This window comes from Notechis scutatus, chromosome 1 (assembly GCF_049901735.1).
Source record: "Notechis scutatus isolate UNSWTSFEM ecotype Mainland chromosome 1, rNotScu1.2, whole genome shotgun sequence".
NCBI classification, from domain to species: Eukaryota; Metazoa; Chordata; class Lepidosauria; order Squamata; family Elapidae; genus Notechis; species Notechis scutatus.
Genome location: NC_142009.1, coordinates 41366337 through 41391429, shown reverse-complemented (window position 1 = coordinate 41391429; position 25093 = coordinate 41366337). Strand labels below are relative to the sequence as shown.

Genomic DNA, 25093 nt, shown 5'->3' with positions numbered 1-25093 from the left:
AAGCCATGAGCGACTCCGAAAAATATATATATGCTGGGTCCGAAACTACATTCATTCACACGGTGCAACTAAACAGATCTTTAGGGGTCACTTGCGAAAACTCTGCAGTAAAGAGGAACGCGTGCGCGTGCAACGTCTATGGCCATTCTGAGGAGTGGGTAGGAGGGCCTCGCATGCTGACGGCAATGGGGGTGGTGGCTTTCCGCCGCCTTGTATTTCAAAGCTTCTGGCAAACAAGCGGCTGTTCCTTGCGCTATAGTAGCGGCAGGAAACATTTTCTGCAGCACCGACAGGAGACCCGCCCACCCAGCCACCCACTCCCCGTAAAAAAAAAGAAAAGAAAGAAAGAAACCACCGTCGGTCAGGGTGGTCAGGCAAAGCCAAGCCGACCTCCTTCAATCCCTTTCTCTGAGCGCGAAAAACTCGCTCGTTAGACTTCGCCTCAATTTGTAGACACGTGGAAAAGGCGGGCGACGTTCCTCCGGCCGCGCCTGTCCCGTCTGCGGACCAGGGCAACAAGAGGGAACAGGGACGCCCCGGCTCGAGAGAGCTCGCGTCGGGAAGGAGGCAAGGGACGCGCCGCCTCCGGAGGCGCTAGGAAGGAGGAAGGAGCGGGCGAGTCCTGCGGCGCTCTGAGGGGAATGCCGCCGCCGCCGCCGCGCCTCCTTTAAGCGCGCGTCTGCCCCCGCCTGCGACTCCTTCCTTCCAAGGGGGGCGCTTCTTGCTCTTGTCGCCGCGCTGCATGGGGCGCCAGCGCTTGGCGCTTTCCAGATATGGTCTCGGTGGCGGCTGAGAGCTCTCTGTGATCGCCGGTATCCGCGGTGTCTGGCCCGGCGGAAGGAGGAAAGAGCGAACGAGGTAGAAGGCGGCCAGGAGGAGCGCTCGACTGGTGCCCAGAGTCAAGTCAGCCGGGTTGCTGCGGGCGGCTCGGTCTGCAGGTAGGTAGGGAGAACGGCGGGAGGATGAGAGCGCGGGGAGAGCCTTTTGTGTCCGGCCCGCAGCGCTGCTGGATCGCTAACAGGAACCCGGCGGGTGCATCCGTCACCTCCTGGGCTGCATGGCCCTTCTTCAGTCGGTCTCTCTCCGTCCCGGGGAGTAGCCGGACACGTTTGCAAACCAGCCAGTCTGGAGCGAAAAATGCGGACGCGTCTCGTCGAATGAATGGAAACGTTCCTGGGCGGCTAACGATTGCTCGCCTGCCTGGCTGGGCAGCCATCACACGGCAGCCCTCTCCCCCCTTCCGTGCTGTCGAGAGCCCACCCATTGCAGCTGTGTGTGCTTTTATGCGTCTGCAAAAGGTGCTTTCGCCTAGGACTCTCACCGCGAAGCCCATCGCCCTCAGCCGGTAGGCTTTGTGCTTGCTCGCCACGGCTGATAGGCATTGTAGTCAAGACCTCTAAGAGGGAAAAATCGAAAAAGAAGCACTTGACCTAAAAGACCCAAGGTTGTAATAATATGTAATAATATTTAGAGGATGTGATGTGTGTGCGATTGCAGGGTGTTAGGATAAGCTACTCCAATATTGATGGTGAGAGATAGCTGTTCTTGGAAGTTCCTAAATAACAAGGGCAAAACCAGGATAGAAAATCGAAGCTAGGTAGGCAGCAGGTAGAGGTGCTAAGTGTCAGATTGGTCCTGTCTACATCTAGAAGGTCCACTGGTTCCTTTTCAAGTCTGCTCCCCCTTTTTTTCCCTTTGCACACATCTCTTTGTAAACACACCCACTTCCCCTCCCATCTTCCCTCCCCTTTCCTCCTCTCCCTTTACTACCTGTGTAGCTGTCCAGGGTAGGAACTTTCAGGGGATTTTGTGCCGCTTCTGAGATTCTCCCTTGCATCCCAGGGACCTGTTGCTGCAAAAAGGTAAAATAAATCCAGCTGGCTGTGGTAATTCCATGTGTGTCATTTGAAAGAGGGGACCATGTTCAGACTAGGATTCCTTTGGCAGCTTCTTTGGGCAGTGTTTTCTCTGTGACAGTGCTGCAGCAAAGCTAATGAATGGTTTGGAGCAGAGATTTATATTTCCCTCTATCATGGAAGGGAGGGAAAGTAGCAAATGTGTGTCTGTGTGCTTGCATGTGTATGTTTTAAAAGATAACGATAGTGGCATAATGATAATAAGAAACTCCTTAGAGAAAATGCATGCATGCATGCACACACACACACACACACACACACACTGCAACAAATTAGAAATGGTAGTGCAGGTTTTGCTATCTGGAGGGTCAGTTTATGGGTCTGCCTATGCAGATAATATTTTAAAGGTTTTTTAAATGCAGTCTTTACGCAAACCCTAAAGAATCATCTTTTTCCTGTCCTTAACAACTGATTTGATATGATTGTCTGCAGAAAGGGGAGGAAAAGCATGGGATCTGCAAAGGGAGGCTATCGGTGTGCTTCTGGGGAAGAAAGGGAGCAGCAAAGAAGGAACGATAACCCTCACATATTATCTGACTGACAGAGACAAAGGGAAGGATGGATTGATTTAGAAAAAAAAAATCACCCCTAAAAAGCACTGCTGTGAAAAAAAAACAGTGATCAAGCATGGATCCAGGTTGCCCTTTCCAGGATGTCTGCAGAACACACCCACTGCAAGGAATCCCCCTTTCTGTGCTCCTCCTACCTCCTCCAACATCTGAAAACGAAAGAGTGGTTGAATAGCACCGCTACATTGTGAAACTACTGAGGGGCTGGGGAGGGGCATGGGGGGGAGGGCGGCCGGGTGATGTGAATGCAGCATTTCTCCCAGACCTAGCAGGAGGATTGTAGGAGAAGAGCCGGGATATAGAAGGAAAGTATTTCACATTTTTCTAGGAATGTGAATCCTGGACTCTCTGGAAAAGAATCCCCATTGGTGCCTTTTGGCATTCATGGTCTGACTTCAGTGTGGTAAAGCGTTAAATCAGCACTCACTCTACAAAGGTAGATTTATATGCATGCAAATCTGCAACAGAGCCAAGTGCTCTCGCATCACCATGCTTTCACCAAATTATAGTATCCATGACGGACACTTGAAGGTGGTTTTCAGCCCTACCCCAATCGCATTGAAGCTCATGCAATGTGCATAGCATTTTTCTCCTATATAAAGGCGTGTGTCTGTTTTGGTATATAAAGGTGTGTGTCTGTTCGTAGCAAGGTGCTTAAAATGAAATCATCCAAAGTGTTGGTACTACTTTGAGCAAATAACTAGCAATTGCCACGTATGCATACATGAATTGGGTCAAGAAAACTAATTGTATCCAAGCCGCAGAATTTTAGTAGAATAAGTCCAGTTTTGAAAAAAAAAATGTTTATTATATAATTAGCTATATAATGCAGGAAATGAGAAAAAGAAATACAAAAATCCAAAGAAAATGCAGAATGTCAGTTTTTGCTGTAGTTGAGTATTAACTAAGTAATATGTTTCCATGGCTTTCTTCAGTTTTCTTCATTTTTCCATCACAGCTACTCAGCCTCACAAGTAAAAGCAAACTACTGTTTAAATCTTGTTAATTTGCTTCAATTAGTACACTGGACATTTTTGCCTGTTAATAAACTCACTACAGTAGCTGTGTCTCCATGTGTTTTTTCCCCTTTAAGGTATTTTTTTTTTAATTTCCTGACATAGAATAAATAATTAGAATCACACGCAACCTTGAGTTTTCTTTCTGAGCAATATGAGATTGATATTATTTGGATTCTATTACTGTCAAGGAAAATGATGGATAGGTGGCAGCATCTTATAAATAATTTTAGTTTTATTCTGCAATAAGAGCCAGCTTGATTTTTTTTACTTCGGCTCTGTGAGATACTTCAACCATCTGAAGTGGCTGTAGGTGGTGATAGAAGACTGACAAACTTCTGAAAATTGATAAGGGATAAGAAACAAGCTATTAAAAAACTCCATAGATACCTTTAATGTTGCTACTTTCTTCATTACGACTTTATAGATAGATAGGAATACACACATGCATATACAATCAATCTCTTTATGTCTGTCTTTTCTTCTTTAATCAGCTGGGTAGATGGCTGATATTTTCCTCCCACTTTCCATCTGTTTGATCTATCTGTAATCTATGCCAATTTTGCGTTTGTCAAACATATTCTGAAAATAAGATTTTCTTATACCAAAACCGAATACCTAGCAATTGATATTGCCAAACCTCCCACATTTTTCTGTGTGATTGTATAGTTCTCCTCCTTTGGGGGCAAGTTAAAAAGTGTCATGTTGACATCCTATAAATAAGTTCCCCGCTTGCTACTACTTTCTGTGTCATGAAAAACAGAATCAGTTCTGATTATGGCCAATCAGCTGCCTTAAGTACAAAGCTAGAAAGATTCAGAGGTATGTATTTCTGTTATATCTCCAGAAAGATGAAACATTAATATTTGAAATATCCTGCTCTGGACATCTAAACATTTGATTCAGTTTGTAAGAATATTTTGGCTTATTCTATTTAGGGAAGATCATAAACAGGAAATATAATCCACCCACTACCATTGTTGCCCAATAGCTGGTACTTAGATATATGCTGCCTTGAAAAAGGGGATATTATGACTTTTGCTTTTATGTGGCCTTTGACAGAACTCTTATTTGCTCTAAAATAACTTGAGACGGCAACTTTGGTAGTGGTGACAATTCCTTTCTTGAGCTGCAATAGTACTGCTACTGAGAAATTATATGCTGTACTATGAATATTTGTAATGTTTCACATGTCTTATTTAAAAAATATTCAGGGATGGAATGACCACAGTGGAGGTGGAATATAAAATGTACAGGCAGTAACCATTGCTCAGGGCAGCAGCTGGCTTTTCTCAACATCAGCGACTTTAAAACGTGTGGACGTCAGTTCCCAGAATTCTTAAATTGTCTTAAAGTTGCTGAGGTTGAGAAACATTGGCCTGTAATATGTTTTCCCTAATGTGGTAACTTCAGGAATTTGGGGGCTGCAACTCCAGAATTCCAGTTCAGATTTGGAAAGTTTCATCATTGATGATGTTACATTTTTTTGGCAGGATAGTAACCTCAGGCACAAAGCATTGCCCTTCTGGGTAAAGAAAATGGCAATGGTAAAGAAAATTTGCTTTATGCTGTCCTTTTTTAGGTCAAGATTGACAAGTTTATTTATTTTATATATGGCTATTTCTCCAAAGGAGAATGTATATAAAATGATATACAGTAAAATATGTCTAAAATGATGTACAATAAAAACAGAATAACAAGAAAATATAGTTGTAGGGTGACAGTTAAAAACCTATTAACATTAACAAATACACAGCTAGTCCTCAACTTATAATTACAGTTCATTTAAAGTTACAACGGCATTGAACAAAGTGATTTATGACCGTTTTTCACACTTATGACACTTACAAATTGTGGACATAAGTTGAGGACTACCTGTATAGACAATGTTTTTTTGCATAGAATATGACTTTCTTCATCCTCAATTCAAAGGGGCTAAATTAGCTCTGTCTAACATAGTTGGTCCATCTGACAAGGATAGGTCATGGCCTTCTTCAGTTGAATTTTCATCTCTAAATCTATGCTTTCGGGGTTCAGGTTGAGGTTACATTTGAAAGACTTCTTCATGAAAGTACTAATATGGTACAATCATAGACACAGTCTATTTTATTCTGATTCAACTATTGGCATGCTCTTGAAAATTCAGCCATTATTTGTTGAGTTTGTGTATTGTTCCAAACCACAGTTTATTTAAGCACGTTAATAAATCAAAACCATTTGGGTTAATATAACCTACTAATCCATAAACTGTGTGATAGAATCCATAATGGCAAGGTTAACACAGCATCAAACCATCAAAATCAAACAATCTCTATTATGGCTTAATTGTGTGCCATTATATTAGTGGAACAGATAGATACTATGAAGTGGAGAGATTATGGTAGTATCATTGTTTTTCCTGGCAATATAAATTTGTAAAGTAACTTGGCTTACCTTATAACAAACATAATTCTTTAGAATTGGAACAGGTAGGTTAAATGATACTTATGCTGCTTTGTCATATGGATGAGGGAAAATGAGAAATAAGGCTAGTAGAAGTTCCAAGTGCAATTACATCTGTCATGCTAAAAAAATATATAGAGTAGCACCAACCAGTCCTTATGTGCTTGAGGTTCTTACAGTGCTTCTTGGAATGAAGAAATGGGACCCTCTAATTTTTATTTCTAAAAACAAACAAACATCGTTCAAATTTTTGGTACAAAGTACAGTTTCCTTTCAATCACAGTTCAAAACCATAATCCATAAAACTGGAAAAGATTATTCAAAAACTAGGCTGATGCCTGAATAAAATTTCCAGGGTTCAAAGATTCTTTGTGCTGCCTTTTTATATTTCTGCTATACAACTAAAATTATGCTCAATAAGGTAATAGGAATTTGAGTATTGATATATGTTTTTTTCATTCTTTCATACAGCAATTTGTTTGTTAGAACACATTCTGTCTTGGAATAATCTTTTGTAAGATAGCACGGTGTTAAGCTTTTTTTAAAGCAATAATCAGTGTTCTATGAATATAAAATGTACCTCTTCTAATTTAATTGCAGTGCAATTCATAATAGTCCAACAAATAGAAACATTACCAGTATTAAACATCATTTTGCATAACAATTAAAAGCATATTTTAAAAATGAATGTTTAGCAAGAAAAACTGCAAATTTATGGAACTTGATGAATAGTATTAAATTTACTTAACTGAATTCAGGAGGCACACATGACCTTATTTGGGTTTGCTGTCTTGTATAGTGTGCTGTAGTGCCGATGGAATGTTAATTTCAAATGCACAACAGTAACAGTAACAACAATAAAAAATAATTATGGAAATCAAGTCCTGAGCCTGATAATTTGGCTGTGGTTCCAGCACAGATGATGGTCTAAACTTTTCGTTTTGCATGTTATATCCATAATGAGACATATTTAGGTAACCATGTTTACATTTTGCTTGTTGATTTTGTTTTGAATGGTTACTGGATAAAGAAAGACCTGTCATGGTTGGTAATAGCTCTAACATAAAATATTCAATAGAGGAAAGAAAAAGATTGTCCACAGATGTTTTGTACTGAAATTATGTTCAGAATGCTCTGGGCTTTTGTCCATTTTTGGAAAAAGCTTGGTGGTTATTTTTAAATAAGTCTTTGCTTCATTTTGATATGATCAAATTCATATAGAAGATTGCAAATGTTAGCAGTTTTACAGCTTGCTAAAAGAAGAACAATTATCTTATCAATTGAGGAATTATTGGCAGTAGGGTGAATGGATGAATAATGCTTTTTCCATGGAAAGTTAAAAGTTAACAATGCTAAAATGTTCAGGTCAATCTTCTGTAAAAGTTGTCAAATTGCATTATCTCAACCATACCCTGTAATAAATTATTTTCCCAATCATTTTATTGGGGTAAAGTCCTTAGACTGAATCTGTTGCAATCTGGATTCAAACTTATTTTACAGCAGAAACAGCTTGCTTTAATTATTTTCATAGATGACTATCAATACATGGATAGATTACCTCTGTTAGTTCTTCAATACCATTTTTAAGATAGTCAACTATGATAGCTTCCTGAAGCATTTGGCCAAACTTTATTTATTTATTTACTTGCTGGATGTATTTTCATATGCTGCTGCTTTTCATCTTGCAGCTCTTTACAGTACATCATTTTAAAAAATACAGTAAGAAACTGTTCAAACAGTGTAAAAACATAACTAAAAAATTCTGAGGAAAAAAACCCTAAACAACCATTCATTCAATATCCATAAAGGGAAGTATGTACAGTAGGTAGATATTTTAACAACAAGGAGAGCTTTCCAGAGAATGTAGCCAGAAAGAAATCTGACACTTAATACATACATAAGCAGTTCATATCCAGTCCATATCACTAAAGGTGGTTGCAGCTAATTCAATTTAGCAGAACGTGCATAGTCAGATGCCCTACTCAACAGTCTGGTCATCACAAACTATCAGTAGTTACTTCCAGATTAAAGGGAAGGATAACACTGTATATGAGCCACGGTGGCACAGTGGTCAAGTGCAGTATTGCAGGCAATTTGGCAGTTCAAATCTCACCAGGTTCAAGATTGACTCAGTTTTCCATCCTTCTGAGGTGGGTAAAATTAGGAGCCAAAGTGTTGGGGGCAATATGCTGACTCTGTAAACCACTTAGTGAGGGCTGTAAAGCACTATAAAGCAGTATAGTATATCTAAGTGCTGTTGCTATATGGCAAATTATAATGTGCAATCTGGATTTACCAGTGTATAATCAGCTATTGCTAGATTATTCCAGTCCATAACAAGTGAAACTGGTGGTTGGTGTTTTTGGTCACAGAACTCACCTGAGTAACAATTAATATAAGCAAACCTCCAAATTAAATGTTTTTTTTTCCTGAAGGATGAAAACTTGTTCAGAACAGGCAATTTCAATTCCAGAAACTCTCTACCCACAAGGTCTAGCTCTTATCAAGATTAAGCTCCTATTACATTGCTCATCTTGTCACTGTGTTCTATCTGTTGGTTTCAAACATACACAGTTTTCTTCTGAGAAGTAGAAATGAGTGTTTTGATGATATCTACTCAAGAAATTCCTGATGACTGCCTCCCACAATTGTGCTGGGGATAAAATATCTGCTAGAACAGCGGTCGCCAACCGGTGGGCCATGAGAAAATTTTGGTGGGCCGCAGAGAAATCTCACCCCCAGAGCACCTCCCCGAAGCAATTAATCCAAGCTGCACAGAAACACAAGGCTGTACCGCCCACATGGCCCATAAGAATGCTCCCCGCCCACTCACTCCTTACCCGGCAAACTTGCCTGCTAAAATTGCTATTTTTCCTTTTTCCGACCATCATCTGTTCTGCTGTGCTGGGAGATTTAGATTAGCTAGGAAGCAGGAAATGGTTGGATTTCTTGCTTTCTAGCTAGTCTTTAGATCTTTGGCTCTGCTTTTAAGTACAGCCGAACCTCCCTTAGGTTTGCTTGCAAGCAAATTCATTGCAGACTCACGGCAAGCAAATTTGAGAGACTGAGCTAGCCGATGGCAGATAGATCACTGAATGATTCTGTGAGCAACTCAATCTGCCTGCTTTGCCTGATTTTGGGTAAAAGTTGCTCTTTTTATAAAAAAAAATCAATATTTACATACATGGTATGTTGTGAGTTAATTTTGTGAGTTTGCTTGCTAGCAAATTTTATGAGTTTGCTTGTAAGCAAATTTTATGTGACAGACTGAGCTAGCCGATGGCAGATAGATAGATCTCTGAATGAATCTGTGATTCTGTGAGCAACTCAATCTGCCTGCCTGCTTTGCCTGATTTTGGGTAAAAGTTGCTTTTTTATATAAAAAAATCAATATTTATATAAATGTTTATAATATTTACATACAGGCCATGCCCAACCAGTCACATGACCACCAAGCCACACCCACAGATTAGGCCACACCCACAGAACCAGTTAGTGGTCCCTGGGATCTAAAATTATGAGTTTGGTGGTCCCTGAGGTCCAAAAGGTTGGCGACCCCTGTGCTAGAATGCAGAGAAAGCTCTCATACTACTACTTTCTGAAGCTATTTTTACTAGTAGAGGTGAAACTATTATAATTCAAGACCTTCAGGTCCAGAGACAGCTAGGATAATTTTTAGTTAATGATATCAATGGCTGCTAAAAAATGAAGCAGGATCAATAGACTCACTCCCTCCCTCCCTCTCTCCCTCCCCTCTCTCATTTAAGGTTACTTATTAAACAACTAGGAGCGCATTACTGTACCCCTCTGAGTCTAATGGCACTATTAATTATCTGAAGATGTATTTAGTAATCATTAGATCCACTTAGCTCAGTTGACTAATTTAAATAAGGCAAGATGGACAGAAGTATAGATCAGACAAACTGGACAGGTTTAAACATCTTGTCCACACTCTCAAAATCTGAAAATGTTTCCATAGAATTAGATCGGATGGTGCATTAGATACCTCAGTGTGTTCTGTAACAAAAGCAGCATTTAAAGTCAAGATGAAAAGGATTTTGTCCTCAAGCGGTCTCACAAATCTGTCACAACAAATACTTAAGGCCTCCAATAATGTTTTTTTTATAAACTCTTGTCTTCCCTTCATGCAAAAGACAGCTCCTTGAAGATGCAGTGGAGACCACAAATTAAGCCTTCCACACAGTAGACAGGATTGTGCACAGTCACAGATGTTCCATGCTGAATCTTTTACCATTTGTATCATAGCCTCTGTTTGCATGTTGTATTGTCCAGAGCAGCAAAGAATGACACAGGCTACCAGGCTTCATGGTGCCAAACAATATGCAGATATGTTAGTGATCCATTTTGTTTTCCAGTTCTATAGTCGATAAAGGTTACAACAAGATCATCACCTCTGTTTTTTGGAAATTCAACAATCCATTAAATTCAACAATCAACAATCCATTAGATTCTATAAATCCCCAGGGGCAGACCAATTTACTGGGTTACTGAATCCTTCAGGAAGAAAATGATGGAGTGAAATGAAGCATGGCCAGACAATCACCAGTTGATAGTCTGGCCATCATAACACAATAATTAACTTATCCCATGTACAAACTATTATAAGTACTTAATATTTCATGGCAAAAAATTAAATTGAGGTTGTGCCGAGCCTTAGCTTTTGATTCAATGATAAAACAAAGTCATCGTTGCCATCCCAGATTGGCCATTGTAGGGCATCTTCAACTTACTTAGTTAACCATTGTGACTCCAGTACATTTGAGGCATATTTAAAATAGAAAACAATTCTTCTATTGAACATTTTTTAAAATTATTTTGAGTGCATGAAATATGTGTTTTCTCTACAACTAAAGTATGCTACCTTCAAGAAGTCTCTGTGGAATGAATATAACAGAGGTGTAAAATAAATATAATTGTATGGCCTAGTGCTGTGATAATGCTGCTAGAAAAACTGTGATATCATTAGAATTAGCAGAAGTGTTTTACTGGGGAAACCCCATGCAGCTGATTTCTTAATAGAACCCAAAACATGAGTGAACAGGTAATCTCACTATGTTCTGAATACAGCCCTTTTAAGTAGTTCTATATTTTCTATAAATATGTGAATTAAAGCCCTGATATTATACAAGAGCCAACAGTTTGATATCTCTAGTGTGGTTAGTTCAAGCATGTTTTAAATAGACATTTTTGAAAAGTCTATATTATAATTTCTGTTTCTATATGTGAAAAAAGTGCAAAGAATCTTTAAGCAAATAGTCTTTTTCCAAATCTTGCAACTGCAACTGAAATACACCTGTGAACTGTCACCTGGGAAATGGCCTCCTGAGAGAAACTTGTCTGCTACCTGCCTTGTTATTCTTCCAGAGCCAGACACATGCTTAAAAACAAGTCAGACTTTTAAACACTTTTAATTTTTATTTTATTGATAAGGCTTTTTGTTATTTAATGTGCTATTGTACTGTTCTTAGATTGATTTCTGTATTTTGTTGTATTTTGTTCTGATCTTGGCATTTCCAAAATAGCATACAATAACCCACTGAAGAATGGCATATATATTGAAGATGAATAAAATATGTATTTATTTTTTCATTCATTCATTTTCTATAGCATATAAAATTAATGTCAATAATTTTTACATTAAAGAGCTATATTATGTTTGTTAAAAAGAAGGGAAGGCCAGAAGGTATTGCTATTTATGAATCACACAATAGAAGTGTTTTTGTATGGATTTGGGTTTTTTGTGAGAATCTGTTGGATTGAAGTTTACTTTTCTCTAAATGCAGACATTTGTTACATTTAAATAAATGTTTTCAATATCAGACTCCTATCTATGAAATTTTTTTATCGTGCAGATTCACCTCACAGCTTGAATATCTTCCAGGAACCATAGCAATTTTGGCACTCAGTTTCTGACCAAGAGCTGTTACTGGCCTGGTGAACAAATGCATACAGACTAGTGATTTACTATTTTGTTTCAAAAGTGCATATGACCTAAGTTACAATTTAGCCATTCAATATTTCTTATTCCCCTACATTTTGTCAAACCAGTGAGAAAACGACTATGCCTTCTGCTTAGGTTGAATATCCCTGAATAAATGGAAGAAATATTGATTCATAATTCAACATCCTTAAAAATGAACATTTGTATTTAGTTTTAAGCTAGGTTCAGCATTTATTTATTCATTTATTTATTCATTCATCCATTCATTCAGTTATTCAATTTATATGACTTCCCACTTGCTGGATGACATGGGGCAACTAATAAAAATTAAAAACAACAAATACTGTAAAAGAAACATGGCAGAAAACCATAACATATAAAAAATATATCGCACCGGGGACCAGACATAGACTCTATATAGTTAGTAGAGGTTCATCCTGGCCTAGCCCTTGGAGAAGAACCCAGGTCTTCATGGCTTTTTAAAAGTTAACGGGGTCTGGGTGAACCAAATTTTGTGAGTGGGCTGTTTGATAGAGCAGGTACTGCAACAGAGAAGGCAAGTCTCTTGAGTCTATTGGTAGTTGCGACCACCAGCTGGGCCTGCCCACCTGCCCCGGTGCTATCCCATCCTATATATATATCATTATGGCTCACTTGCTCCGCCCACGCAGCCCAGCTGATTTCCATGCCTCACCCGCTCTATTCACCGTGGCTGCCCGAGAAAGTGTGCTTGAAGCCGCATGCATCAAATTGCTGTGTGTTTGAAGTCGCGCAGAAGGCGCAGGCTCACATTTTTAGTTTTGCACTAGGCGAACCGGTTGTTAAATTATGTGAAGCCCATAACTGTGGCAAGAAAAGTTGTAAAATGAGGCAAAATTCACTTAACAAATGTTTCATTTAGCAACAGAAATTTTAGGTTCAATTCTGTTGTAACTCGAGGACTATCTGTATTTCAAAAGTCCTTTGTTAATTTATACTTTCAGTTTTACTTTATTTTTTAAAATTTGACTTCGGGAAAATTTGTGTAAAAAAAGTAAAAAAAAGTCTCACACAAATAAACAAGTTTTTGCTATTTAATATCATTCCCATAACAGAGAAAATGGCAGCAAAAGCAGTTTGCTAGCAAAACTTAGATCATTACTGAAGGATCTCAGGTGATAAAGGGCAAGACAGCAGAGTCAGAAAAGTGATGGAGCATTTGGTCTTACAGGTTATAGGTAGAAGCTAAGAAGAAAGATAGTTATAGTAATTTGTTTCGGTTATCATTGGAAGCTTTGTAAAAAAATCCATAAAATTAGTCAGTGTGGCCTAGTGGTGCTGTATATCCTTCAGCTAGTACTGAATACACATGAAATTGATTTTTTTTTACACATCATGCTCTTACAATCTGTAATAAAGGGACTGTATGAATCGAAGTACTATCTTTATGTTTTATGACACAGGGATCTCAAATCAGTATTTCAATTATTATATTTGGGCTCTGCCTTCCATTTAAAATGTAGTGATATTCCCTTATAGTTTATAATGGCAGAGACTTTCACTGCCATCCAATGTGCTCCATAAGTATTCAGAAGTATTGGAGCCACTACATGAAGAAAATGGCATTTGTAATGACATAGCATTTGAAATCTGAACATAGAGTCCTTTGACTATGGTTTGGCAAAGCAACAGTTATATGAAGGCTGAACTAAGGAGAAATGTCCTGATTGTGAGAGCTGTTAATCAATGGGGCAGTCTGCTTCCTGAAGTTAAGGGTAATGGAGGTTTCAATTTGTCCAAGATGGTATAAGAATTCATGCAAAGGGCATTGGGTTCGACTAGAGAATCTTGAAGGTCCTTTCTAATCCTATGGGTCTAGGATCATATGACTATAATCATAATTATATATAGTCTTCTGCAACATCTTTTCAATAAACTGCAGCTGCTATGCTTTCCTGTAGCAGAGAAAATGTGAGAATTCAGAAGTAAAGGATTATGTAATGTTTGATGTGTTGAATGAATGTCATAACAATGACAGTGTAGTACAATTAAGAGCCACCTCTGGCAAGATGGGCAGCATTCAAACAAACAAACAAAACAATTTGGATACATCAAGCCTTTATAGTAACAGTTGCTGTATGAGGGAGATAGGTGTACTTTAAACATAAGTAAAATACATAAAGCAGAGGAACCCAACCTGTCTCTTGCTAATTTAGTGTAAAGTAGAATGCTGGAGATATATCATTAGCAAAAGAGAGAAGGGTCCTTATGTTTTCCCAGGTATTCCCCCCAGTAAATATAGGATATAGTTTTCATTTCAGAGCTCCATCCAAGTAGAAATTGCTGAGGAAGAAGTTTTAGGATGGCAGTCAATGCTACCATTTAACACCCCCACCCCCATATAAACATATATTGATATTTTATATTAAACTCTGTCTTTAATTGACTGGCTCATTGCCATCTGTTGTACATTTGTTTTCCTAGCTATTCCAGAAGTTAATGGCAGGTTGTGGTCATGTGACTGTGGAACATTACAAACTTCTATAAATGTGGGCTGGTTGCCAAGCACTCAAAATACAATCATGTAATCATGGGGTTGGCTGTCAGACCCTCGAATATGGGTCATTTTGGGAAGGGTGATTGTAACTTCAAATGGTCACTAAGTAACCCGTCGTAAGTCAAGGACTACCTATATTGGTGTCATTGAATATAAGAAGAACCCTCTTCCTATATTTAAATGTAATTAATTGAGGAAGAAGTTTTCCTTTTACTATTCAGTGACAAGCTGGATTTTTGCTTTCTGGCCAAGATCCATCCCAGCGATATTCTGCCCAAGACAGTAGAAAGCAACTTTCAAAATTGGGATTGAGAGAGGGGTTGTTGGAGTTTTCTTCCCTTTGCCCCATTAATTTACAAAACCCATTAGGATTGGCTAAATCTGTAGTCCCACCCACAGTAATTCCTTGGGTCCTACCCTTTGCTATAGTCTTGCTTTTGTATATTTTTCTTGTATGTGCTCCCCCATGAGCCTTTGTTAACTAAGTGCTGCAGGTTACAACGACCTCTTTGTTAAGCTTAAAGCAAAACCTGGCTGCTCAATTGCGATCTTAAGTTCCCAGCAGCCAGCTTTTTAAAAATCAGATTTCCCACTACAATTTGTGTAACTAATGGGGTGCCAAAGATAACATCCACGGACACCTCCTACTTTGCCCCTTCTATAGTTCTGTTGCGTGAATCTATGCATTGTCCCCTGAGCCTAAGTTAACATTGTCCTTTAGTTGGGAAGAACCTTTTTTGTCAGCAAAAATTAGCTTCTGCAGTCGTCTGGGTATTTTGAGCCTGTCAGGAAAGCGCCTTTCCCAAGCCACTTTTAATGCCACAATTTGCATAAATAATAGTTAAGTGATGCCACAGATGGCATCTATTAACACCTCCTGCTCTCATCAAGAGAAGGAAGTAAGCAACTTCTTTTTGGTCAGCAAATTTTGCTAATGCTGCCTGCAGTATGAACAAGAGGAGCTACCAAACACATTAAAAATAAGTGCAGAACTAAGTAGATACTTACTTTCACAGAATTTCCAGAAAGGTAAAATCAACTCCTTTATGACTCAATTGCTTAAAAGGCAAGCATATTATATACAGTAGTACTTAAAAGTTTGGGAGTCCTTTTGAATTTTCAATATTTTACCTAAATATGATCTAATATTTTTATCAGATATGATCTAAATGTGATCACTTTTCCACACAATTCCTCTTAGATAAAGATAACCTAACTAAGCAAATGAAATGAAAACATATTTGTTCATTCATGTGTGAGAGATCAGTTTATGTTGTTTATGCAGAAACACTGAAAGTTCAAAATGATTCACAAACTTTTAAGCACCGCTGTATTTTATTATTTGTTAAATATATTTGCAGCCTATCTCACAGTTTTTACTTTCGTTGCAAAGAAACTGTACTCAGTGGGGAATAATATTTAACATGCTATATTAAGACTAAGGTTGCGTCCAGGGGTACTTGGTGTGTGACTCCCAGAACTCCTTTCTAGAATGAGCAGGGTCCCTGGCCAATTGCTTGCTGATCAGCACTGGGTACACTTCAATGAAACAGAAGTTGAAACAGAAGTCATAGGCAACTTGGAAACAGGCATAGGAATCAGCGATCGCTGGAATGCTGACATTTACTCTGGTTTTAGGGCTAATTTGTAACAGAAACTGCCTCACTTGATTTCCATATTGGATGACCTACCCTGGGAAAGGGACAAGAGGGATACAACCTGATTCAGTATCTTAGACTTCAATACTACTGACCGTAGTATCTTTTGGGACAGAAAAAACATTTAGGACAGAACTATTCTAATTCTACTTTTGCTTGAATGGTCAGTTAAAGAAGAGGGTGCTGAAGGATTACAGATTTGCATTGTGACCATGATTAAGACTGTGATTGTGTTTAAGACTGTATTATTTTTAACATCTACGTGAAACCTATGTAGGAGGTTATCAAGGACAGGGGTGGAGTGTCACCAAATATACAGGTGACACCCAACTTTAGTTTTCCATTTCATCTAATATAGGGCAGGGTAATGAAAGCTTATCAACTGAGATTCAATCCAAAGAAGATGGAAATAATCCTTTTTTTTTTTAAACAATTTTATTGATTTTCTACAAACAAACAAGACAAACAAAACATTAAAACATCAACTCTCTTATGTACGTACAGTGTGTCGGTTGGTTCATCAGTTTTGTGCATTCATTTCGTAGTCTCAATTACAGTTATATTACATAACTCATATTGTCAATCCAAACTTATATATCCTAATATCGCTATTAATAAATCATTTGACTATACTTTTAATCATTCATGCTTTATGAGATAACAATACTTTAAACAGTTTATTCTATAACAAATCATATAATCATACCAAATCTATCCTAAAAAACACTTTATAGATATAATGTCAAATAACATAGGCGAAAGAAAAAATGAAGGTATTCCTTGCTATCTAACTTTCTAAACATTCTATTATCATATTTTGTCATCTAGCCACTGATAAAAAAGATCCCAAATTTCATAAAATTGTTTATCCTCTTGCTCTCTAATTTCAAATGTCAATCTACTCATCTCAGCACATTCCAATATTTTCTTAATAATTTCTTCCTGTGATGGTATTTTCTCATTTTTCCAGTTTTTAGCAAATACAATCCTAGCCGCTGTTAACATATTTACAATCAAATATTTCAAATCTTTACTATATGTATCTGGTAAGATTCCCAATAAAAAGAACTCCGGTTTCAAATCTATACGTTTCTTTGTCATTTTTTCCAACCACATGCGAATTTTAGTCCAATATTTTTTAGCGTCCTCACAAGTCCACCACATATGGTAATATGAGCCAGGTATCTGATGACATTTCCAGCATTTTTCAGATTTGTTCTTGAACATTCTTGCTATTCTTGTCGGGGGAAAGTGCCACCTGTAAAACATCTTATACAAATTTTCCTTATATGCTGTTGACATTGTCATTTTATAATTTTGAGACCACAATTTTTGCCATTTCTCTAAATCAATCCCATATCCAAAATTCTTCCCCCAAACAATCATAGTTTCTTTAACTTGTTCTTCTAATTTAAATTCCAGTAAATAACCATATAATTTTTTAATCACCTTCTCATCAGTACCCATCAAGATCTTATCTAGATCAGTCTGTTTATCATAGAATCCCTCTGTTTTAGAATCTTCATCATACCTTGAATGTATTTGCGCATATGAAAACCAATTCATCTTTATACCTTGTTCCTCTAAATTTTGTATCGATTTAAGTTCACCCTTTTCATCCAATAGTTCCCCATATCTAACTGTTTGTTCCTTCTTATAAATTATAGGATAGGAAAATGCTTCAATAGTCGATAACCAAACTGGAATTTTCAAATAACATTGTCTTTTTATCTTCTCCCAGTTTAACCACAAAGACGCCCGTATATAATGTCTTCTAAAATAACCCTGTGTTTTAGTTCCCTTATACCATAAAAAAGCATGCCAACCCAACAGCAAGTCATGACCTTCTAATGTCAACAATCTGGTCTTTCTTAATGTTATCCATTCCTTAACCCACATCAAACTTGCAGCTTGATAGTACAATTCCCAATTGGGCAGGCCAAAACCTCCTCTAATTCTAGCATCTTGCAAAAGCTTTAGCTTTATTCTCGCTTTCTTACCTTGCCATATATACTTCAACATAATTTTATTTAAATCATCAAAATAGTCTTTTCCGAGCCTAATTGGTATTGTTTGAAAGAGAAATAGAATTCTGGGTAAAATATTCATCTTAATTGTTGAAATTCTCCCTATTAATGACAATTGCAAGTTTTCCCATTTCTTCAAGTCTATAGCTAACTGTTGTTTAAGTTTAATATAATTATTCTCTTTTAATGTGCTACATCTTGCTGTCAAATGTATCCCCAGATACTTAACCTTATTCGTAACTTGGATTTTCAACAGGTCTGCCAGTTCTTCTCTTTGTCTCAGTAGCATATTCTTTGTCAAAATCTTTGTTTTGTCTTTATTTATTTTCAAACCAGCCACCTCACCATATATCTCAATCTTTTCCAATAACTTTGGAGCTGTTTCTAGCGGATCTTCCAAAATAAAGACTAAATCGTCAGCAAAAGCTTGCAGTTTAAATTCTTCCTTTTTAATTTTCATTCCTTTTATGCTTTTATCATCTCTAATATTTCTATTCAACACTTCCAAAGTCAATACAAATAGCAAAGGAGATAGGGGACATCCTTGTCTTGTGCCTTTTCTTATATTAATAAAATCAGTAAGTTCTCCCTCCATCATTACCTTTGCTGTCTGTTTATTGTATATGTCTTTCATTGCTTGGACAAATTTTCTGGCAAAACCCATCTGTTCCAATAGTAATAACATAAATCTCCAGTTCACATTGTCAAATGCCTTTTGAGCATCTAGAAATATCAACGCCATTTGCTTTTCAGGATGTGCCTCATAATATTCCAAAGTATCCAAGATTACTCTCATATTATCTCTAATTTGTCTCTTTGGCAGAAATCCATTTTGATCTGGGTGGATGAAATTATTTAAGTATTTTTTAAGTCTTTCTGCTAAAATTGAAGCAAAAATTTTATAGTCTGCATTTAATAGAGAAATAGGTCTATAGTTCTTAATTTGCAGTGGATCAGCCTCTTCTTTTGGAATAAGTGTAATATAAGCCTCTGACCATGTTTTAGGTATCATCTTCTTTGACATAGCTTCATTCATAACTTCAAGCAATGGAATGCTCAATGATTCTTGAAATGTTTTATAAAATTCTGCCGGAAGCCCATCTGGACCCGGTGCTTTCCCATTATTTTGTTTCTTAAGTGCTTCGGTTAATTCCATCATTGTTATGTTGCTTTCTAGCATTTCTTCAATCTCTTTAGGCATCTTCGGTAGGTTAGCATTCTGTAAATACTGTTTAACTTTTTCTTCATCAATATTCTCTTGTTTATATAGTTGCCCATAAAAATCTCGAACAATTTCCTTTTTCTCCTTGTTACCATAACAAACTTGGCCTTGATCATCTATTAACTTCAATATTTTTCTTGATTCTTTCTCTTTTCTCAATTTATATGCTAGCCATCTACCTGGTTTGTTTGCATCTTCAAAATAATTCTGTTTAGCATTTCTAATTTTCTGCGCCAATTCTTCTTTCTCTATTAATTCCACTTTATGTTTAGTTATATCCAACTTCAATTTAATTTCCTTTTTCTGTGGCATTTTCTGTAATTCTTTTTCTAGTCTTTTATACTCATCTTCCAAGATCTTAGTGGCTTGCCTTTTCCTAATGTTCTTTCTTCTTATATAATCTATTATCAAACCTCTAACATATGCCTTCATTGTATCCCAAACATTCTGCGATGAAGTATCTTCTTTTTATTTTCCCTAAAGAAAAAAACCAATTCTTTCTCCATCCATTGTGTAAAATCTTTTTCCTTTAAAATAGTATTGTTTAACGTCCATCTCGATCTTTTTTTTTTTGTCCCTTCCATTTAATTGTCATTGGGCTATGATCTGCCCAAGTACTTGTTTCAATATTTGTTTCTTGAATATTAGATATTAATTCTGATGAGATCCAAATCATATCCAATCTGGACCATGATAAATGTCTATTTGAATAAAAAGTATATTGTTTAGCTTTAACATTTCTTTCTCTCCAAATATCTTTTAAAATTAATTCATCTATCATTTTAAAAAAAGACTTAGGGAGAGTCTTTCTATTTTGCTTTGTTGTTGTTGCTATATAATCCAGTTTATTATCCACAATTCCATTAAAGTCTCCCATCATAATTATATTAACATAGTCCAGTCCAGTTATTTTCATGTGTAATTTTTTATAAAATTCTTCTTGTTTATCATTCGGAGTATAAATTGCAATCAAGAGTATTTTTATATTATTGTCCATTATTTCCACTATTAATATTCTTCCGTCTTCATCCGTATAAATCAATTTTGCTGGGATGACCTCTTTGATGTATAGAACCACTCCTCTTTTCTTACATTGAGTCAAGGAAGTAAATATTTTCCCTAATTTTGGTTGTACTAACAATTGTTCATGTTGTTTTTTAATATGTACTTCTTGTAAACAAATTATATCAAATTTTAATTTGTCTAATTTGTGAAAAGTTTTCCTTCTTTTAACAGTTGAATTGAGTCCATTTATATTCATTGTAATCAATTTTTCTTCTTCCATGATTATGCTTTATATTTAGGTCTAACAGCTCTTGTGGATCTCACTTCACGCTGTTCTTTACTATCCACCTGTCCACCTACTACACCTTCCTCTTCTTCAATTTCCAGTTGTTCCTCTTGAAACTCAATTAATGAGACCTCTTTCTCTGCCTCTGCTTCTCTCCTTCCAAAAAATTATGCGTGGAAAAGTTTTGCTTTCTCAATTGAATCAATTCTATGTCTCTGTTCTTGCCACCTAAACATTAATCCTTCTGGAATCAGCCATCTATAATTCACTTCCTTATTCAATAACATTTTGGTCAGGAATCGATATTCTCTTCTCATCTCTCTCACTCTTCTGGGTATTTGTTTTAAAACCACAATCTCTTTGCTTTTGTATTTCAATATCTTCTCTCTTACAACTTGTAGTATTTGTGTTTTGATGGATTTTTTGGTAAATCTAATATGGACTTCCCTTGGTAATTTATTTCTCATCGCATATCTTGTAAAAACTCGATATACCTCATCTATTCCATCCATCATCTTTTCCTCTGTAATTTCCAACGCATCCGCCAAAATTTCTATCATTATCGCAGCCAAGTTTTGTCCTTTTTCTTCTTCTATATTTTGAAATCTGAGATAGAATTCTGACCTCTCCATCTCCCACCTCAACATCCCACTTTTATCTTGTTCAACCACTGTTAATCTGCTGTCAATATTTCCAATCTTCTCCTCTCTTTGTTCACCTTCTTCCTCAATTTTTTGGAATCTCTCATCATACTTCGTCATCATTTGTTGAATATTTTCAATGTTTTCATCAGTCTTCCCTGTTCTTTGTTCAATATTCTCTATTCTTTGTTCAATGGCATCTGATTTTGTCTTGAGATCTTGGATTCCTTGCATAATCATCTGTAAAGTCACTTTTTCTTGTTCTTTATCTTGCTTCAACATTGTCTGAATCAAGCGTTGTCCAGCTGGTGGGGAGGCAGAGGTAGAAGTAGAAACGCCAGAAGATATGGGTTTTCTGCTCATTTTGATGCTTCAAGACCTTCAAATTCTTTTTAGCTTTTAATCCAACTGGTAGAATAGCCAATTATAATCCAAAATGGAAAAATCCAATAATAAAAAGCCCAATAACAAAAAAAAAGGAGAAAAAGAAGAAGAAAATTTTCAGGTTCTTCTAGACCCTAATCCAATTATGAAGTAGTCCAAAATAAAAAATGAAAAATAGAAAGAAGAAAAAAAAACCAAAAAACCAAAAATAATAATCTTTAATCCAATTGGGAAGTCTCAATAATAAAAAAAAGAAAAGGCAGAGTGGTCCAAAAATATAAATGAAAAAAGCAGAAAGAATCCCAGTAAAAAAAAGGAAAAGAAAAGAAAAATAAAGAAAAAATTCTGAGGCTTTCCCTTTAAAATAAAAAGCAAAAATAAGAATATTACTAAAATTAAGGTTTACAGAGAGGCTGGTGAGTAGGGGTACACGACTGAAAAGAGATTAAAAAAACCACACTGCTCTCTATTTATTTGTCCAAGGCTCTTATTATGACTCTCTTCTCAACAAGCTTCAAGGCCAAGCCTCAAGTGTTGAAATGTTGATAAGGGTCCAGGAGAACACATGTAATAATATTCTACTACGCTCTCCCTCTATCTTATCAAATTGAAATGTCCTTGAGAAGTAGTCTTTTCAAAGTTCTTCTCCAATTCAAATAAAATATTTTCAAGCCTCTAGTTGGCAGTGTTACAGAATTTCTTAATCCACTTCCCCCCCCACCAGCCAAAAAAACATTTTTTAAATTAAGCAAAAAGAAAAAGTATTAATATATATATATATATATATATATATATATATATATATATATATATATATATATATATATATAAAGAAAAAAACAATAGCCAAAGGGAGCCTCTATCCTAAAAAAAAAAAAATTAAAAAATCAAAAAGGAGCAAATATATATAAGAAAAATTCAGTCCGGTTAACTACAAAGTTGCGCTGAAGTTCCAAAAAAAAAAAAAAAAGTAAGAAATAAAAAAAATCCAAGCCTCAATTTGACATCCCTTTAAAAAAACGCCGCTCATACAGTTTTGTCAAAGAAAAATCTCACAGATTTCTTCTTGTATTCAGAGTGTCCTTTCAAAACTCAGCTAATTAGAAAAAAAAAAAAAAGTTTCTCACCCAGCCAACACACTTTCACTCTCGTCTCTTCCTTACCGGAGCTGTCCCGACTTCAGCAGCTATGGAGGCTGCCTCTCCGCCGCCAGCAATAGGACTTCTTCCAGATCGAACCAGGGACTTTGCGATGTCCCTGGGATCCAGGAAATGTGCCCTACACGGTCACCGTCTCTACGGGACGGTTTAGGTCCGTTGGGACCGACCGGGGGCGAAAATATCAGCTGTATCTCGGAGCCCCGAGATACAGCTGTATCGCCAAAACGAAGCTCCGCCTTCTCCCTCGGAAATAATCCTTTTTGTGAGTGGTTTGCTTGCCCAAGTAAGTGATGTTTATCCTGTTCCAAAAGTAGTTGTTCTTCACTTAAGGAACGGATATTGCATCAGGAACTCAGAGTACCCTTTATCAGCTTAAGCTGATATACCAACTGTGCCTCTAACTAAACAGAGTTTTACAACAATTGTTCATATTTTGCTAAGTTTCCATATCAACGATTGTAATGTATTATATGTGGGACTGTTTTAGGAAATGATCAAGAATCAGCTACTTCAAAGCATGGCAGTTAAACTGTTGACTAAAGTATTCAATACATGTCTTCATTGCATGTGCCATCTGAACTTCTCAGACCATAGTAACTCAAAAATTCCAATATAATTATAATTAGCAGTAGTAGTAGTAGTAACAGCAGCAGCAGTAGTAGTAGTTAGATTTCTCTACCATTTTTCTCTAGGAACCAACAGTTTAAATGTCTTACACAAAATTAATCTTGGATGCCTCTAGACGAGATGGGAAGCACAGAGGTCTAATCAATAAAATAAATAATAAAAGTATGTGAAGTAATATTTCTTCCCATGTTTATGAATTAGGATACCCATAGCTTCACTTCAAGCACAAAGTCTTTTGTTTGTGGTGCCTTGTCTGCGAACACTATTTGCATTACTGTTTTTAGAATGTTAGATAAAGGCCTTTTTTTTTCCAGGTATTTTAAAAGCAATTTTAATGGTTTACAATGTTAGTGTTCTAACTGCTATTTCATCACTGTGATTTCATGTTGTATTCATTATTATTATTGATGCTCAAAATAGACCTTACTGACAGGATCATTGTTTATAACTAGCTCAGTGGATTACAATATATAACTTAAGAAACATGGTAATATCATACTTGCCTATTTATTTATTTATTCTAATTTTATGCTACGCATCAAAAAGGCTCTGCAGTGTAGTCAATTAAAGCCTGCTATAAAAAGCAAACCTTTATAAATGTTTATAAACATTTTATCAAATATATAAGATATTGTATAAACTATTTAAAAATACAAAATAGTATTAAAAATTAGATAAAAACAAGCATCAATAGTGTGAAAGTGCTTTGGGCATTCCAACAAAAGTGGAAAGAATCTGTGGATGCTGCAGCCAGGGAGGTGTGCTTACTTCTTCTTCCAGTCTTGTTAATGAGAGTCTGTCTCTCTTTGTTGTGAGCAATCTATAACAAGTTATCAAGTGGAAGTAGAATTATATTGCAATAGAAAGGCAATTGAATACCTGCCTTGACAAGTCCTTCTTTCAGGGTTGGATCTGGTATATAGAGCACTATCTAGAGCAAGGCTGTCAAACTCGCGGTCCATGGACTGAATGCATCATGTGCTGGCCACGCCCATGCCCGGTTTAGCGAAGAGGGAAAAACTTGTGATACATTACATGATGCCTCTGTGATGCGAGTTTGACACCCTGATTTAGAGTAAGGGTCTAGAGGTATTTGTAACAGGAAGATGTGACAATGTCTCCAGAGACTTGTTTTATTTTATTTTTTAAAAAGTTAGGCCTAGTGAGTCCTCGGCTCAACAATGCTGGGAATTGATGCAATCTTCTGCTATTCCCCAAGAAGTTGGCTTACCTGAAGGTTTCCGTGAGGTCTCTGACATCAGAACTCTTAAGATATGTTTTTAATCTTTGCCTTAAGATGTGTCTTTACATTTCCATGGGATTTTATTTTTATCTAGGATTTTGTATCTTCTATTTTTAGGTTTTGTATTTCTTTGCTACTTATCATGAGAAAGCTCAAGACAGAATATAAATATCCTAAATAAATAAATCAGTTACTTTCCTTTCATGTCTGAATTGCATGAAGGCATATTGTTTTGATAAAAGGACTGTGGGAGTGGGCTGCCGACTTGAACCCCAAGTATGCCTGGTGGTTTGATCCTGTTTTCAATGTTAATGCTTTAACCATGGAAGTTTATGCATTTATAGGTTTTACGTAATAATGATTTCAAGTGTCAGATTGATGAGATCTGGGAAAATATTA

General features: G+C 36.7%; 1 protein-coding gene across 7 annotated transcripts in view; it reads left to right on the top strand.

The window, feature by feature from the left end:
- Nucleotides 1–341: 341 nt before the first annotated feature.
- SLC8A1 (solute carrier family 8 member A1) overlaps nucleotides 342–25093 on the top strand; it is a 244860-nt gene continuing 220108 nt past the window's right edge. For 6 of the 7 annotated variants that reach the window (XM_087961934.1, XM_026684296.2, XM_087961929.1 and 3 more), the window contains exon 1: nucleotides 342–938. The gene's annotated coding sequence lies outside the window, so the exon portion shown is untranslated. Of the gene's footprint in view, nucleotides 939–1772; nucleotides 1863–25093 lie in introns of those variants that run through there. The other variant, XM_087961900.1, reaches the window with a different exon arrangement.